This window comes from Oryctolagus cuniculus, chromosome 8, assembly GCF_964237555.1.
Source record: "Oryctolagus cuniculus chromosome 8, mOryCun1.1, whole genome shotgun sequence".
NCBI lineage: Eukaryota > Metazoa > Chordata > Mammalia > Lagomorpha > Leporidae > Oryctolagus > Oryctolagus cuniculus.
The window spans coordinates 128,977,654-128,995,343 of NC_091439.1; the positions used below are offsets into that span (position 1 = coordinate 128,977,654).

At 37.9% G+C, this 17,690-nt stretch overlaps 1 long non-coding RNA gene across 1 annotated transcript in view; it reads right to left on the reverse strand.

Annotated features, from left to right (window-relative positions):
- Positions 1-13,244, reverse strand: part of LOC127489124 (uncharacterized) — a 32,336-nt gene extending 19,092 nt beyond the window's left edge. The window contains exons 1-2 of the long non-coding RNA XR_011378107.1: positions 13,018-13,244; positions 5,421-5,484 (exon numbers count right to left, since the gene is read on the reverse strand). This is a non-coding gene — a long non-coding RNA (uncharacterized lncRNA). The remainder of the gene's footprint in view (positions 1-5,420; positions 5,485-13,017) is intronic.
- Positions 13,245-17,690: the final 4,446 nt, after the last annotated feature.

Here is a 17,690-nt window from a genome sequence, read left to right on the forward strand (position 1 = left end):
CAGTGAACATACATTCACGCATGAGTGTGGGCCCCTCCACATGGAAAGATGACATCATGAGTGGGCCAGAGAGTTGCCCATGAGAAGTAAGGGGGAAAAGAGGAGGCCTGAGAAGGATCTCCAAGCATGGCAAGTAGCAAAATAAGGCATCTCGCCTGTTATTAGCCTATTTTATGTGGTGGTGGGGAGTGGCTTATGAGAATTTCTGGGATCTATATAGTCCCTAAACACGGAGTTTAACTTCCATGTGGCCAGGAAGGCATCTCTTCCTTGCTGGTCCCCAGTGAGACACAGGTGCATCATGGGAAGGTGGACATATTAGATTGAGAAATGAAGGGATAAAGTTACAGTGGAGGACTGGTAAAAATTCCTGTTGTCCGGTGCATAACAAATCTTCCCAGGCAGACGAATCAATTAAATTGACAGGCTTTTTTGGGATTCTGCTCCCGGGCGAGGTTCACCAGTCCCAACAGAGCGGGGGTCCGGGGAAGTCACGTGTCAAAAGTTGAAAGGGCTCCTTTTATAGATTCAGGGGTTAAAGGTTGAGGCGGGTCTGATCCTCCTTGGTTGACCTTTAGGCACCATGGGGACCTTGACAAGGACTTTTCTTCCCCGGAAGTGCGGGTAGGGACTTTCTATTCCCGGAAGTATTATAGGCCTTCCCTCCTTGGGGATCCCAAAGCTACCACCTAGTAGTACCTAACTCCCTGCCTAATTTCACAAGGACTAAGACAAGAAATACACAGGGTGTTACTTAAAGCAACTGTCAATGAGTCTGCTGTTTAGAACAAACATTAAGAGTGTCAATTGTCACTGTGCACTAACTCCCCATGCAGGACCTCTGTCCTCAATGAGTTGTTATTATGGAAGTTAACTGTAAAACTAATTCTCAGTTTTTTGTGTGTGTGTATGTGTGCAAATTTTTGAAATGTTTACTTAGTATAGAGTTGGTCTTCTGTGTGCAAAGTTCATTGAAAATGAATCTTTATGGAGAATGGGACTGGGAAGGGGAGAGGGAAGAGGCGGAGGAGTGGGAGTGTGGTTGGGAAGAATAACTATATTCCTAATCTGTACTTATAAAATTTGTATTCCTTAAAAAATAAATTAATCAATTAAAAAAGAAGTACATAGGGACATTCCAGAAAAAAATCTGCCCAATAGGTACTGTTACTGCAGATGTTTCCTGAAAATGTGAGGTATTATAAAGGATTCTAGTGCAGAGAAGCAGTTTAATAAAAAAATAGATATCAATTTTTAGAAGATTCTCTCTCCCATCTTGTTCCTCCTCTACATCCCTTTCATTTCTTTGAAGTGCACACTTTTGCTATGCAGAACAATTCAAGAGTTTCTTATCCCTACCACAGACTCAACTCTGGGAATCCCATACCTATGCAACTCAGTAATGGTCCTGCTAATCTGAGATCTATTTACAGTAGAGTTAGTTCCAACCTTTAGCAACACAAAACACTGGCAAAATGCTTTGAAAGTACAGACTCCCAAACACATTAAGTAGTAAAGAGGCAGAATCATTAAATAAGCTAGGGGCCATTGGCCTGAGGCTATCTCCATATTTTCAAGTTTCTACATGACAAGCTGCACCCTCTTTTTAGCACAGAAACTCAAACCTAACTTGGGAGAATGTTATTGTAGCAGAGAGCAGAGGCTCAGTCAATCATAAGCACCACCGTTCAGTCAATGACAGACTGATAAAACGATGCCAAGTAAGGCACTTGCTCTTTGAGAGAGAAAGCAAACTATTTATGCATTTTACCTCTCCCTTCACACTACAAAAACTCACTGCTTTGTTGCCTCGGAGCCACTTCTGGATTTGAATGCTGCTAAATTTATGAATCTTTTCATGCATGTATAAACTCAGCTCAATCTATTTTGTCTACAGTTTTTCCTTCAGTGGTTTTTGGAATCAGAATTGATATCCAAAGGAGACTTTCCTCTTCCCCAACAATGAGTAACCAAGAAGCCCATTCAGCTCAATGCTGAAACCAAGCCCTTATGGCCTGGGGGACTAGGCTGCCTCCGGCCTTCTCACCAGGAGTACCTCCTCCTGGGGTTGGCTGCCCTCATTCCTACCTGTACACTCACAATCCCAACTTTAAATAAATCCTGCTCTCATTTTTGCACATTATTTATGCCTCTGCTTTGAATTCTTATCTCACATGGGACAAGGAGTTGGAATAAAAACAGGAGACATTTTCCTAAAATACTTACCCAGTGCCTTGAATTCAGGTGCTAAATACTACCAGATCCTACTCTACCATGGTCTCAGTCTCCTTCCTTCAAGTATTCCTTGCCCTGCTTTCATTAAAATTAACTTCTGAGTTGAGGGTGTGGTGCAACCAGCCCTCCAGGATCCCTAATCCCCTGTGGATAGCATCTTGATGCTGGGCCTTGTCTTGAGGAGTTTCTTTCCCAGGAACTCCAGGCCTGTAGCAAAAAGTAGCCACCACCTCCACATTGCCCCCAGACTGACTGAAGGGCGCTTTGCCATTATCAGAATTCCCGGGGAATCAAAGCAAGGTCATGAGCACAACCTTAATTCCAGCCACATGCTCTCTCCTTCTCTCTCTACTACTCTCAGCCTGCTAACCTTTTAACTCACTTACCTTCCCACCTCATGATGAAAAGAAAGCAATACAGATGCCTTCTAAAATTAGGCCCTCAGAACAACTAACTCTGCTTCGTTAGCCTTCTTTAGGCCTTGGTCATTATTGAGTTCACCACAACAGTGAACATTTTCCCTTGCAAGGGAAAGCTTCCTCTGCTACCCCAGAAATTTTCTGAGGCATTTAGTACTTTCGTTGGAAGGCAGGATCTGGGACTTCCTGATCTTTGAAGCCAGATTAGACTCCAATATATGCCTGTCTGCCCTAAGAAATATTTGCAGCTACTTATTTTAAGAAGCTTTTGAAAGACCAAATTTACATCTATAAAAGAAATTTCCATTTGTAAGGCTGCTTGCCCCTCTGCACCAGGAAAGCAGGACAAAATTACTACAAATATTCCTAAGGAGCTGATGGGCTAAAATCTGTAGGACATGCCTTGCCTTTGTTTAAGGTGTTTTCCCTGTCTGTAAGCTGGACTTTTACCTGCACATTTATTTCTTTATTTTGGAAAGTAATGGTTTTTAAGTTTGAAATCTAAGTTCTGTGTATTTGAGATGTGAATTTTCTATGGTCTCCCACCTAAGGCCGTCAATTTGAAAATGCAAATTTGAGGGAGATGACTCATCACAAGAAAGGAAGAGAACTATTTGGAAAGGAGCAAGCAAAAATCTCAGTATTTTTCAAAAATCTTAGTGTTAGTCATCTTGTTCCTGAAAACCAAAATAATGGGGACAAAGTCTGAGGGTAAAGAAAAGACATATGAGGGTTAGCAGACCCTCCAGTCTCCAGATCTACCACCATCCTGAATAAGGGTGCTCTGGGATGTTTAGGAGGCCACAGGGAAGCAGAATTCAGGAATAAGGGAACAAAGGACACGCGCAGCAGCATGTTGGCCGCTGGCCAGGTGATAAGGGGCTAGTTGGAGCTGCAGTGCTTATCCAGTCCAGTTACAAGGTCAGCTCAGGTCCAAGTTCCTCAGTGGTCAGCAATGTCATACTCTTCAGAGATTTTGATAATGGCAAAGTGGGTCTCAGGGCTTTCTGTCTTGCACCCAGAATTCTCCTAAAGAACATTGTTCATGACAATGCTGTCCACAAGTGTCATCTATTATCTCATGAGTCCAGCGATTAGAATCCTGTAGAGCCATCTCTACCACTCTCTCGATTCAGTGAGTTAAGCTAAGAGAGATTGGCTGGGAGACTGGGGCCTGAGGTTTTTCATTCAAGGCATTGTTTGGGAGCTTGCTTTTAACCTAGAAAGGTTATTTTTTTTCTTTTGTCCAGAAACACAGTTCAGATCTAACTATTCTTCTAGAAACTAGCAGGTTTTGCATTATTATACATAGCCCCTGATTAACAATTTAAAATGGAGGTGATAGGATCTTTGTCTCTGTGTGTACGTCTATAGATGTCTGTGTATGTTTCTGTATGTCTATATCGGCATGTATGTTATTTATAGCTTGCCTACCATCTGTGTGGGTTCCAGGTCCTTGGATTTAAGGAACTGTGGGTCCAAAATATTTTTTTTAAAAAAAGATGCATATCTACTGACCATACATACATATATTTTTCCTTTGTAATTATTTCCTAAACAACACAGTGTAACAAGTATAAGTGTATTTCAAACAGTTTGTGGAAAATAGAATTAAAAGCGATAACAGACTTCTCCATTCAGCTCTGTTTTCTCAGGCAGCTACTGAAAGCATGTCAGTGAGAGCAGGTACACTCAACTGGTCTTCCCATTCATATTCAGACGATTACTGTTGTAAGAACTCTCCATTCAACTCTGAGAAAGAGAACATTCATTGCTCATTATAGGTCTGTAGGAGAAGTGGCAGATCACAGTGAAGCCCAAAGCAACCTCTCCATTTAGAAAGAGATGTGTAAATTTTTGGAGTTAGGCTAATTGGGGGCAAACTGGACAAAGCAGTGACAGAACATGACAGGTACAGAGGAAAGGGATTGGGGGTGTTCTTTGAATAGGTATTGGCAAGTGACAATTATGGGCTATTAGTATGTTAGACAGCCCCTGAAGCTTACCATTAAGCATGGAGAGAGGGGGTCCTCTGTTGTCTCTAGTTTCAACAGTATTAGATTTCAACAGTATTGTGTGAGTGAGAACAAGCTGTCCCTAAATTGCCTGTGTAGGATTCAAAAGAAACATCTAGTGAGCATTGTCTGAGAAGTGGTGGAACACTTTTATTTATTTATTTTGTTAACTATCAGGTCAGTTTGACACAGGGCACATGCACAAAGGTATGTTTTGTCTTAGCCACCTGCAGCAAACTGGATGACTCCTTTGCTCTGTTTTTCTACCTCGTCATGCATCCCTAAAAATGTCCTCCTTAAAGACAACGAGCACCCTTCTTGTCAGCAGCCTCTTTTCAGAGACAAAACCCTCGTGTCTCTGACAGTGCTTGTAGACAATCATATCCTAAAGGAAGTAATCTCTAACCATTGAGAAATTTTCCCCTGGTAGCCCAAAGCTACTTTTCAAGCCAAACCAAAGTATGCACATTGTGTATTGAAATTTGGATGCGAATTTGACCACTTTGGAATACTTCCAAAGACTCATTGTAAGTTGTTGGGCTTGGGTTTCCCACGAATAGGTCACTCATGTTCTACCCTGAATAAACCTCATATTAAACTTTTTTTCAGATCCTGTTTGTTTTCATCGACACTGTCCTGATTGATTCTGAGTCCCTCTAATCAGAACTTGATTTGCCAGCATTTTTACATACAAGCCCCTTCCGACCTAATCCATAAAATCTTTCCCCAGGCCCCTTATCAGACTCCTTACCTGATCTCCTTGTAATAGCTTTCTCTCTGCAAAATAACCTGGATTTGGTGATTGGTCTTCCAGCCTACAAATACAAATACACCAAAAGACAAAAGAAAAAATACACCAAATGCCTTTGGTAACACAATGGCACTGCTGGCAGAACAGGAAGTCCTTCCTAAATGTTTGCCAGTGGTACACCAGCCCCAGTCAGAGAGCTGGACACAGCCTGTGAATAAAGCAGCTGCCAAGCATGTAGCTCCGTGATTCTCCAAGGCTTTCACCTCTGGTACAGTGGTATTTCTCTCTCTGTCTCTGTCTCTGTCTCTGTCCCTCCCTCCTTCCCTCCCTCCTTCCCTCCCTCCCTACCTCCCTCTCTTTTGTTTGCAGTAGAAAAATGTCTCCAGGTGAGTAATCTCAAAAGGCCACTTTATCTCCCTCCTTGACTTTGTATGCCCCTATGTGGGTCCTGTCTAACCCTCTATGGGTTCTGTTGGGGTAAATCCCCAATCTCACTATTTGAGGCAGGACTGGGTTTCACGGTGGTGAGAACACTTGCTGAGTCCTTCCAGGACCCTGGTTCTACTGTACTCCGACCTTTGGTGCCTGTTCTTTGTTTAGCATCTGCTACGATTTGTGCTGTGTTAAGTTGTGTACTTTTTATGGAATCATAAAAAGAAAATTCTAAGAGCGCTTAACTGACTTCATAGCCCCTCCTCTCTCATCATGGCCCCAGCTGCACGGCCTTAGGTAGCTCCTCTGTTTCACTGTCTGCTACGTGGCAGGGTGGAGCCAATGGTGGAAGCCTGGACTAGTTTTCCATTAATGGATGATGTAGAACAACAAAGTTAGGTAAGATTTGATGTGTACGTGTGTGTGTTATATGTGTTGCATTAGTTACATATAATATTTACATGATAAAATACCATAAAGAATTGTATTTTGAATTGACTTACAGATCAATGAGTGCTCACATAAATTAAAATTGCTGAATTAGTTCAAATGCCTTTTGGTTCATGTGACTTAAGTAAATCTTTGACAAATAAATTTGTAAATTTGTTGGTAAAAAGAAAGTGAAGGGTTTTTTTTTTTTTTTATGATCATTAACATCCATTTGTGTCTGGGGTTGATGACCTAGAAAAAGGATGCTTATCAAAGCTGTTATATATTTAAAATCATAAAAGCATAATTTTAATCTAAACACAAATGACGGGGACGAAAGAGCAATGTGGTTGGTGTTCACTGTTTCCTGGGAATCAAGTACCACAATTCAGCTTTGGGGATTTTCTTTTGACAGGGACAGATCCTGGGTTTTGGTCACTAGACAACATTGCTCCTGGCTTGGCCAGCTCAGATAAATTCCTTTACCTCACAGCTCAAATCATTGTCTCCCTGTTTCCACTGGCATGTGTGCTAAACAAGAACTCTTGGGTTTTCTGCCTCATTATAAACACACGATGGATGCTGGTGTAGGTGGCATTGTTCCACCTCTGGGTGGTACTGCCAAAGTTAATTGGTTAAAATTAGAGCCCTCTATTTAGTTGGCTTCAAAGAAAATATATGCATATATAAACTAACTATCCTTTAAACTGTTAAAGTGATGGAAACTGAACTAAAATATTTCAAGTTTACATGATCTGTGATAATCTTCAGTAAATAAAAACTAGTGAAATTCTGTTTAATCAGAAAAGGTCTATATTCAGAGTTTTGGACATCAAATATGCACACACACAATTTTTAATTTATATCTGGGTTGATTAGTTATGTAGGTTTATGCCATCTTTTTTTGAGGTTTAAAAATACAGAACTATACATTCTACCTAAGAATAAATGTTGTTAGAAGAAATACACTTATTCATGTATGTCAAGCACATTTTAAAACTAAATCAAACAAAAGGATTCATATACAGGGTTGTATAATAATTGGAAAATATGTGTTGTGAAAAATCTATGAATATTTTTCCAATTTTTTGCACCAAAATAAATTTATCTTTTAATTATTTTTTTACAAAATCTAATTACTTAACATTTAAATAAGGTAAAAATGGCTAAAAGATAAATAAATTGATCATTAGCCTTTTTTGGTGTGTTAACACGTATACTTTAAAAAAAGTACAAAAGTGAAAAATGAGCTACATAATTTTCTGTAGCCTTTGAAGTCTCTCTTTTGATTATCACTTTGGTTACATGAATAGTGTTACTTAAAAGTGATTTGTGATGCCATTTTAATCAAGTGTTTTGAACTTTTGATATTGATAAACTTCCCCAAATCGAGATATAAGTTAAATCTTTTGACCTCAAACTGGTATAGGGAGCTTGCAGATGGATCCCTGATTTATAAAAATAGAGGCAGAAGGAAATTAAAATAATTCAGCATATTTGATATGTTAAAGTGCATGGAAACCATTGTCAAATAACATGTAATACTGAAACTTCTTTAATTCACATTGTATGGATACATTGTTAATGTACTTTATATATTACATGAAATTCCTAGAAATCTGATGGTTCTAATATAACCCATCAGTCATAATTATAGTTGTTATCTTAAATATTGTCTGTCACAGAAATAATGAAATTTCTTTGTCAATTGCCTTATAATGATCTCTCGTCAAACCTTTAATTATGGCCATTTTAAGTCTTGTCATCCATAGACAGTTAATTATTTTACTCTGATACTTGCATGAAAGCTATTGCAAGCAATTATAACCGAAAGTGTTTCATCTTATGAAAGACTCAAGGAAAGAATTCTCATAAGTATAGGTTTCTGATAACTTTAAGATCAAACCATGGCACTAAGGATTCCAAAACTCTAATGACTAAACTGACTGACTTACAAAACCATTATCAAGTAAAACATGAACTAACTGAATACCCAGAAAATTCTGTGGTAAATTTCATGTTTAGTAAAGCTGGTACTGAAATGTGATGATAGGCAATCACAAATGAAATCCATACATGGTGCCCTTTTGCATCACTATCATTCAATATAATTCTGGAAGTTTTAGTCAGATCCATTAGTCAGAAAAATAATCAAAGGCATACAAATTGGAAAAAAAGATGACAAAAATATTCCTATTTTAAGATAACATAATTCTTTATTTGAGGAATCAAAAACTCCACTATTAGAATTCATAAACAAAATTTGATAAAATTTTAGGATACAAAATCAACTTACAAAAATCAGTAACATTCTTATACACTTACAGTGCTCTGGTTGACAAAGAAGTTACAAGTTCAGTCTCATTCACAGTCATTACAAAGCAATTAAATACCTTGGGATCAATTTAGCAAAGGATGTGAAAGCTCTCCACAACTGAAATTACAAAATGTTAATGAAAATTATAAAAGAGACACAACAAAATAGAAACATTTTCCATGATCATGGATTGTAAGAATCAGCTTTATCAAAATGTCCATACTACCCAAAGCAATTTGCAGATTCAATGTGGTTCCAATCAAAACACAAAGGAAATTCTTCAAATATCTAGAAAAAAATACTAATGTTCATATGGAAACAGAAAACACCCTGGAAAACAAAAGCAATTCTAAAAAATTTAAACAAAGCCAAAGGCATCACAATACCAAATTTTAAAGCATACTATAGGGCTGTTATAATCAAAACAGTCTGGTTCTGGCACAAATTAGACATTTAAACCAATGCAACAGAGTAGAAACCCCAGAAAATAACCTACCACAACCAACTAATCTTTAATAAATGAGCTAAAATCATTCTCTGGAGAAAGGACAGTCTCTTCAACAAGTGTTATGAAATGATGAACTTCCACACACAAAAGTATGAAACAAGACCCATACTTTATAGCCTATACAAGAATCAATTCACAATGGATCAAGGATCTAAACCTAAGACCTAAAACCACTAAATTACTGGAGGGAAGCATGGGGAAAATGCTCTAAGACACTGGTGTAGGCAAAGACTTCTTGGATAAAACACCAGAAACGGAGGCAATAAAAGTAACAATAGATAACCGGGATTACATCAAGCTAAGAAGATTCTGCACAGGAAAGGAAACAAGCAACAAAGTGAAGAAGTAACAGATAGAAAGACAATATTCACAAACATCCAATAAAGGGTTAATATCCAAACTATACAAGAACCTCAAGGAACTCAACAACAACAAAAAGCAATCAAGTCAATAAATGGGAAAAAGATACGAACAGTCATTTTTCAAAGGAGGAAATCCAAAGGGCCAACAGACACATGAAAAAATGCTCAGGATCACTAGCCATCAGGGAAATGCAAATATAAACCACACCTCACCTTAGTAAGAAGGGCTGTCATCAAAAAAAAATTAATAACAATTGCTGGCAAGGATGTAGTGAACAAGGTACCCTAATGCACTGCTAGTGGAAAATAGCTAGCACAATTATTATGTAAGAATAGTATGGTGATCCCTTCTAAAACTGAAAAAAAAAAAAAATCTACCATATGACCCAGCCAACACACTCTTGGAAATATATCCAAAGAAAATGGAAGCAGCATATTGAAGAGTGACCTGAAATCCCATGTTTATTGCAGCTCGATTCACAATAGCTAAGAAATGGAATCAACTTAGATGTCCAGCTAATTGGGTAAAGAAAATGTGGTATATATACATGATGGAATGCTACTCAGCTGTAAAAGAATGAAATCCTGACATTTAAAGTGAAATGGATGCAACTGGAGACCATTATTCTAAGTGAAATAAGTCTTACCCTAAAAGAAAAATACCACATGCATTCTTGTTTTTAATAGTGAATATAGAGAGTATAAATACTATGTGGATGTCGTATAATTTGAAATATAGTTATAAATTGTGTTTCACTGAATCATACCACATACATGATGATACACTTTCACATGTTCAAAACAATAGAAATGTGGAGAATAGTTAGAACTCTCGAGGTATCATTAACCCTTTCTTAGTTTGAGTGCTGGATATGAGTGTGATCAGATGGCAAAAACCTCATTCATTTGTACACTCACGTGCATTTCTTGGGATGTATATTGTACTTTGATAAAATGCTTAAAAATTAAAGGGCTTACTTTCCATAATTCATCACGGAACAAAGTGATACAAATAACTGGTTTAGTGACACTTGTAAAATTGATAAAAATGGTTATAATTAATGTATTGTTTGTCAAACATATAATTCTAGCAAGATAATTGGAACTGCAGATGGTATATTTTTGCTACATGATCTATGATTTGAGCATTTACAGATGGGTTTCATTCAATTTTCATCTTCAATGGGTTTTAACACAGTCTTTTAATAGTTTGTAGGTTCTCCAGCAGGAAAACTTGTGCTAGGACAATGGTTACCAAATTAATAACAAAGGTATTTCATTTATGGGACATTGCTGGAGAAATCTTCACTGATAGGCAAGCTATTTTATGGACAAGTTATAAAGCAGTTAGGTAAGGTGTTACAAACATAATAATGACATTATCATTATCCCGGTTACTCTCACTCTTCTGTAAAGGTCAAATGGACAAATGGCATTTAAAAATTGAAAAAGTTAATTGAATTGATTGTATTGGTTTGGCCAAAGGTATTCCTATAGGCCCCGATGGCAATTAGATCCACTCCCATTGGGAAATATAGATTTACTCCTTATGAAACAGTTACTGGAAGGCTTATGGACTAAGAACATATTATCATGTTATACAGTTCTTGGCTTCAGCCTGTCCCAGCCCTCGCCATTGCAGCTATTTGGGGAGTGAACCAAGATGATTTCTCTCTCTCGTTCTCTCTCTCTTTTATTCTCTCTCTTTTTCAAGTAAATAAAACAATTCTTTTTAAAACCATCATTTAATTTGATTTTCCATGAACTTTTTAAGCATTCATATTTTTCAGTCTTATAAATTCTGATAAAAAGTTTCTTACCAACCCTACCTCATTAAAACTTCAATACTTGGGAACTTGATCACATACATCTCAAGAAAGCAGATCCGGACTCTTGAAAATGTACGCTGTTGAAGTCATAAGGTGCAGCTGACTAGGTAAATCTTTCCCAGAAGTAGATGGAATCATGGATGTGTACAACGTTCCAAAGATCAACAACCAAGTCTTCCCTTCTCTGCCATCATGAAAAACTTATCATTGTTCTTTTGTTTCTTGCTGTCACAATCCTGTCACTTACTTTCTTACACTCAGTGAAAGTCATATCCCTACCTTTTAAGCTGATAACAAAACTCTAACCAAATCCTATCTGGATGATGCTTGTGGAAAGTTTATTATGCTTCCCAGAATCATGAACCCAAAACCTGGGGGCTATCTATGTGGGGTCAAGTAATTGCTTGTATAATATAACTGGGTTAATTCTGCATGGTCCCTTTTCACAAAATGTGGTTATACACCCTTACAGCCTGCCACAGAAAAGTCAATTTCTTCCCAGACCTTGTTTCAAGAAGTGTGCTGAGAAATAGGCTGACAGATTTAACTGATCTAAGCTCAAATGCTATTATGTAGCCCTCTATTCCATTCCCTGAGGATCCATATTGGATCTGAGGAGAGTTTGCCTGCTTTGTTCTGCCTCCCCACTAGTTTGGATCTTATTTTCTAGCTTGATTCCCTCCTGCCTTCTGAATCGCTTCTCCTATTGGTCTATACAATACTTGCTATAAATAGAAGCCAAAATGACCATCAGTAGAAATTAGCATTAACCCTGAAACAGATAAAAATAAGCTAATGTCAGCTGGAGAAAAACTCCAAATGAAGGCTCACTCTTGGTGGTAATGAGGTGCCAACTGTGTGGAATTTGAAACTAATGCATAAATTGAGAGAAAGTCAGACTTTTTGACTAACTGGAATTCCTAGGGTTTTGTATAGGTAGAAGTCACCCTCCAGAAGGTGTATGACAGCATATGTGTTCAACAAAAGTAGTTACTGAATATTATCAGGCATCTTTAGATTTCCTAGGGACTTGCATATGGCACTGAACAAATCTAAATGCACGTATCTTTCCACTTATTATGCTATTGTTTAAAGTTTAATTCAAAAGGTGGTAATACCACTTTTTCTTTAGGCATTGCCAACAAATGCATTGAAGAAATTCTTTTTGGAAAAGGAGTACACAATGTATTTGTGATACTGGATGACAGTTTGAAGGCATTCTAAGTGGTGGCTAACTTGCCCCCAAGTTTTCTAAGCTTAAGGCTTCCTCAAGTAGGTGTCTAGGTCACTATGCTTGTGTTTCCAAGCTGATGACAAACACGGTTGCCTCTTTGGCTGGGCATTTGGTGCAGCTGTTAAGATGCTTCTTGGGTTCTCTGCATTCTATTTCACAGTGACTGGGCTGCAATCCTAGCTCTGTTTCTGACCCCAACTTCTGCCTATGCAGACCCCAGAAGGAAGTAGGTGATGGCTCAAGTGGTTGAGTCCCTGCCACTGGATCGAGTTCCAGAATTAGCCCTGGCTGTTGTGGAATTTTGGGGAGTAAACCACCAGATGGAAGATTTCTCTGTGTGTGTCTTTCTCTCTGCCTTTCAAACAAACAATTTAAGAAAAGATTCCTAGGCAAATCAGATCATTCTACAGTGGATAATAATCCTTAATCACCACAAATTCCTAAAGATTGTGACCAACCAGACTCAAATACTGTTAAACTACTTACATAGCCGGAGATTTGATTTTTTTCAATTTGATCAGTTGAGCTCCGTTGCGTTCTTGTGAAGCATTGCACTGTAATCTCCTGGAATCACCTTCCTGCTAATCATCACAGTCATCTCTCTGGTCAACTCTGTCCCCTCAAGAGTCTTAAAGATTTGTGTGCCACCATCCAGTGTACATTAGTCTCGCTTTGACTAGAATGGAAAAAACAGGAGTCATGCAACTGACCTAACCTCAGGACTTGTGACCAAATGAGTCCATTATGATGATGACAGGGAGTGTTACCAAGCTCCAAGCTTCTGAACACTGCCATTGGACAGAGTGCCCAGTGCTTTGACATTCTACATATTGGACTGCAACCTAATTTAGGATGCTAACAAACCAAAGTCTAACTTAGAAGTGCTTTACAAAAAACAGAGAGCAGAGTATTGGACGATTACAGGCTTCACACACAGGCAGCCAATGATCATGCTATTAGTCTAAATAAGACAAATACCTAGTGATAACTAATCAAGCTGTTTCTCTATTCTATTTAGACTACAAAAACTTACTACCAATAATGTGGAATAGAGTTCCTCATTCCTCTGCAGGTTTTGTATGCTGCATCATTCACCAATCCTTTAACAATCAAACTACTCAATTGGTCTATGTTTTTCTTTTAATATAGAACTCATTCACTTCCCTTTCATATAGATAAACACAATTATTGGTGTAATATGCATTATTTCAATGAATTATTTCACATATTTGCAATTTCCTTTTTCTTAATTTTTAATTAAAATCATTCTGCTTATTTGACTGTATATATTTTTTACAAATTTATCTCAAATTTGAAATAAATTAATTTAAGCTGAAGTAGGGAATAGTAATTTTCCAATGATTAATTACACCTTGTATTTCCTTTTTTTTGAGTTTGAATATTAATTTTTTATTTGACAGAGAGTTAGACTGTGTGAGAGAGAAACAGAGAGAAAGGTCTTCCTTCCGTTGGTTCACCCCCACAAATGGCCACTACGGCCGGTGCTGCGTCGATCCGAAGCCAGGAGCCAGGTGCTTCCTCCTGGTCTCCCATGCTGGTGAAGGGCCCAAGCACTTGGGCCATCCTCCACTGCCTTTTTGGGCCACAGCAGAGAGCTGGACTGGAAGAGGAGCAACCGGGACAGAAATAGCGCCCCAACTGGGACTAGAACTTGGGACTTATATGCGATGCTTGTGCCGCAGGCGGAGAATTAACCAAGTAAGCCACGGTGGCAGGCCTGATACCTTGTATTTCCAAAGTAGATTTTCCATTTTTTTCTTCACTGAATTTGACTTTTCCAGGGTCTGTTGGAAAAGGGATGCCTCCTGATTCAGGTGAGTTCCTGGGGGTAGTCAGGCTGAAAGGACCATGGGAACATAGAGGAGCTCTAGCATTGCTAAAAGAAGATCCTCGTTTTCTTATCCCACAGACTCCATTCTCAACCAGTGTGAAGTTTTGGCTGTGTTCCTCTTCGACAGCTATCGGATTCTGCTTACAATCACCTGATCTTGCGTCTCACAGATACTTTCTCCCCTGAATTGAACCAGAACATCTTCATGCGCCTTCTCCTTATGCCATTCTTCCTTCCTACAGAGCTTCCTTTAATTCATTTTCTCTCTAGTTCCAAAACTTACGTTCCATAAATTAATGTGTTTCTAACATTTAAATCCAAGGATCAAATCATAGTATTTTTTCTTTTAAGTCTTTTTAAGCAATTTTCATTTTCCTTTTAGCTCTGCCTGTTTTCTTTGTGGTTATATTATACTGATATTACATACATATGGCATCTTAGATATACATGGAACATCCCTAAATTATAATTCTCCCTATGCAGAGAACCCTGAACTACAATGTAATGTGCATGTAGAAGGTAGTACTTCTGACTCAGGCTATGGATTACAAAATAGATTTATTATTTCTGGAGTCTTTATATTATATACCCAGCTATACTTCTTTGTTTTCTAATTAGTGAGTTTCAGATATATTTGTCAGGTATTTGTTAAACCTAACAGAAAGCCCAGATATATGATTTATGTCATATGACTTATTATCTAATTGTAATAGTATTTCCTTTCATTCAGATAAATTAGATAATCCTATAGCATTCATCTGTAAAATTTGCTTAAGAAATTTCTTAGCACTAGTTTTCTCTCTACTCTCCAATAAAATTGTTATATTTAAAAATAAAAATTGTGGTTTTTTTCAGATAACCAAATGTATGAATTTCTTTTGCTATCTCTATTTTCTTGAACTAGACACTCTCCAACTTTATTATATTATTTTGCAAAAACCAAATGGAAAATAAATGAATATGGCATTATAATAAAACTGTGCTTGTATTGTTCTTATGGGTAATAATCTTTATTCACAGTTTGGCTGTGAAAACTTATCTTGCCACTCTGCAGAGAAAAATGATAGGAAACAGTAGATAAGATGTATTTCTAGAGATAAATCTTCCTTATTCTCAAGCATTTGCCCCTCTCCAATGTCTGTCTCTGAATTGATCACTTCATAGCTCATCATCACTTCATAACTCATCTGTGAGAGGCATCACAAGAAACTTAATTGCTCAAAATGTGAATGATACTAATGGAAAGGAAAAGAGGAGGCTGTGTTCAAGCCATTAAGTCTTCAAAAAGCAGCAGATGCTGCCAGCAAAAAAATACTCTAGAGACACATTTGACAGTCATGCTCAGATCACAAGGAGGTTCCTCTGAATCAATTTTGCAGAGTCCTCATATAAATTGTAGAGAGATTGCATATTAACAAGTGGGGTTGACATTCGGCAGAACAGGGACAATAATGTTCCATCTTTATAATCTTAATTTACTGATGTGAGCAGAGCTGATTCCTGTATAAGATGTCTCACCCTTATCAAATCTTCACACTCCACATGAACCCAGTTGCCATGACTTGCACCACTTTCTCTACCCTATCAACCCCTTACATCTCTGGCGATCTTACTACTCCAAGTGCTCAGTGAAGTGAGAACAAGAGGGGAAGACTGTACATGTGACAGTAGTATATTCCCAGCTAAGTCCAGATCTGTGGCAAAAGATAGAACTGGAGAAAGGAATAATGGAACTGAATGCCAACACAGTCAAGAATCAGGATGATAATGTATATGCTGATGGGGTTCAGGAGAGCTGCCACAAATACTCACACTGACAATTGAGGAACTGCCAGAAGCAGAAAGCTCTCTGACCTTCTCCCATCATTCTCCCCAGTAGAAATGAATTTTCAGAAAAGAATTTTCCGATGTTCCTCTATAATGGGTCTTTAATCCCTCATGGACTCTTCCTATCCCTAGAATAAAGGAACAAAGACACAGAGATGCAAAGAATAATCTGAATAAACAGGATATGATAATCCCCCCTTAATTATTTTTGTTTTTGATTTGTTGTATTTTAAATGTAATTCTTTAGTTGAAAGGCAGAGACAGAGAGAGACAGAGATCATTCATTAGCTGGTTTACCCTCCAAATGCCTGTAATGGCTGTGGCAGGGCCAGACCAAAGCCAAGACACCAGAAATCAATCTGGTTCTCCTACATGGATGGCAGGAACCCAAGTACTTAAACCATCACCACTGCCTTCCAGTGTCCACATCAGCAGGAAGCTGGAAGTGGAGTCAAAGGCTGCTATGGACCCCAGGCAGTTGGATACGGGATGGGTCATTCTAAGCATCTTCTCAACTCCTGGGTCACATGTCTGCCTTCCTCAATTTGTTACCATTAAGTCATACCCTTTAGTCTTCCAATATTATTTCTGCATGACTACCCATAAAAACCAAGAGATTTTAAGTGTCTTTGGGTCTTCATTTATGATGGCTCCATGTCATATCAAACTTAAATAAAGTTACGTGTTAGTCCTTGTTAATATGACATGTGTTATACTTGGTCATAAATCTTGTGATGGAAGAGAAAATGTCTACTCCTCTGCATTTCCAACTTATGTATTAGAGAACAACCTGCTTTAGTAGATCTGAGTTAGTAGAAGGGACTTCCAATAATGTTCGCTATTTTCTAATTATGAAGGCACTTTAAAAATTTTAAAGAAAAAATAATTTAGAAATGAACTTATTTATTTACAAAAGTATTTGAAAACCATGTCTAAGTTCCTCATAATACATATTTGCCATGAATTTTTGAAGCTCCCTTGCATCATCACATTGAAAATGAAACATGAACTCTACACAAAAGAAGCAAATTATAATTATTTTCCAAAAATATTCATTGCAGCCTTTTGTTGAGTGCTGTATTAAATGCTGAGGACTTTGTATTGAACAGAATTGCCAAAAATCTCTATCTCTTTGGTGCTTATTTATATCTGGGTGTGGGTTAGGTGCACATAAGTGCATGTCTGTTTGTTTATCTGTGTATCTATCAACTGTCTACCTATATCTGTATCTATCAACTCCATCTTTCTAGTATCTACCTATCATCTATGACAAATACTATTCAAAAAGTCAACCAAGCATAGAACGAGAAAGTGTGGAAATGTGAAGGATTATGGCTGGATCTCATTTCTAAATGGGCCTTGAAATTGATCTCACTGAGTTGGTTACATTTCAATGAAGGCAGTGAGGAAGTGAGTCAGAGCCATAGCTGAGGAAAGACCACTCCAACTATAAGAAATAGGAGGTTCAAAGGCCTTGAAG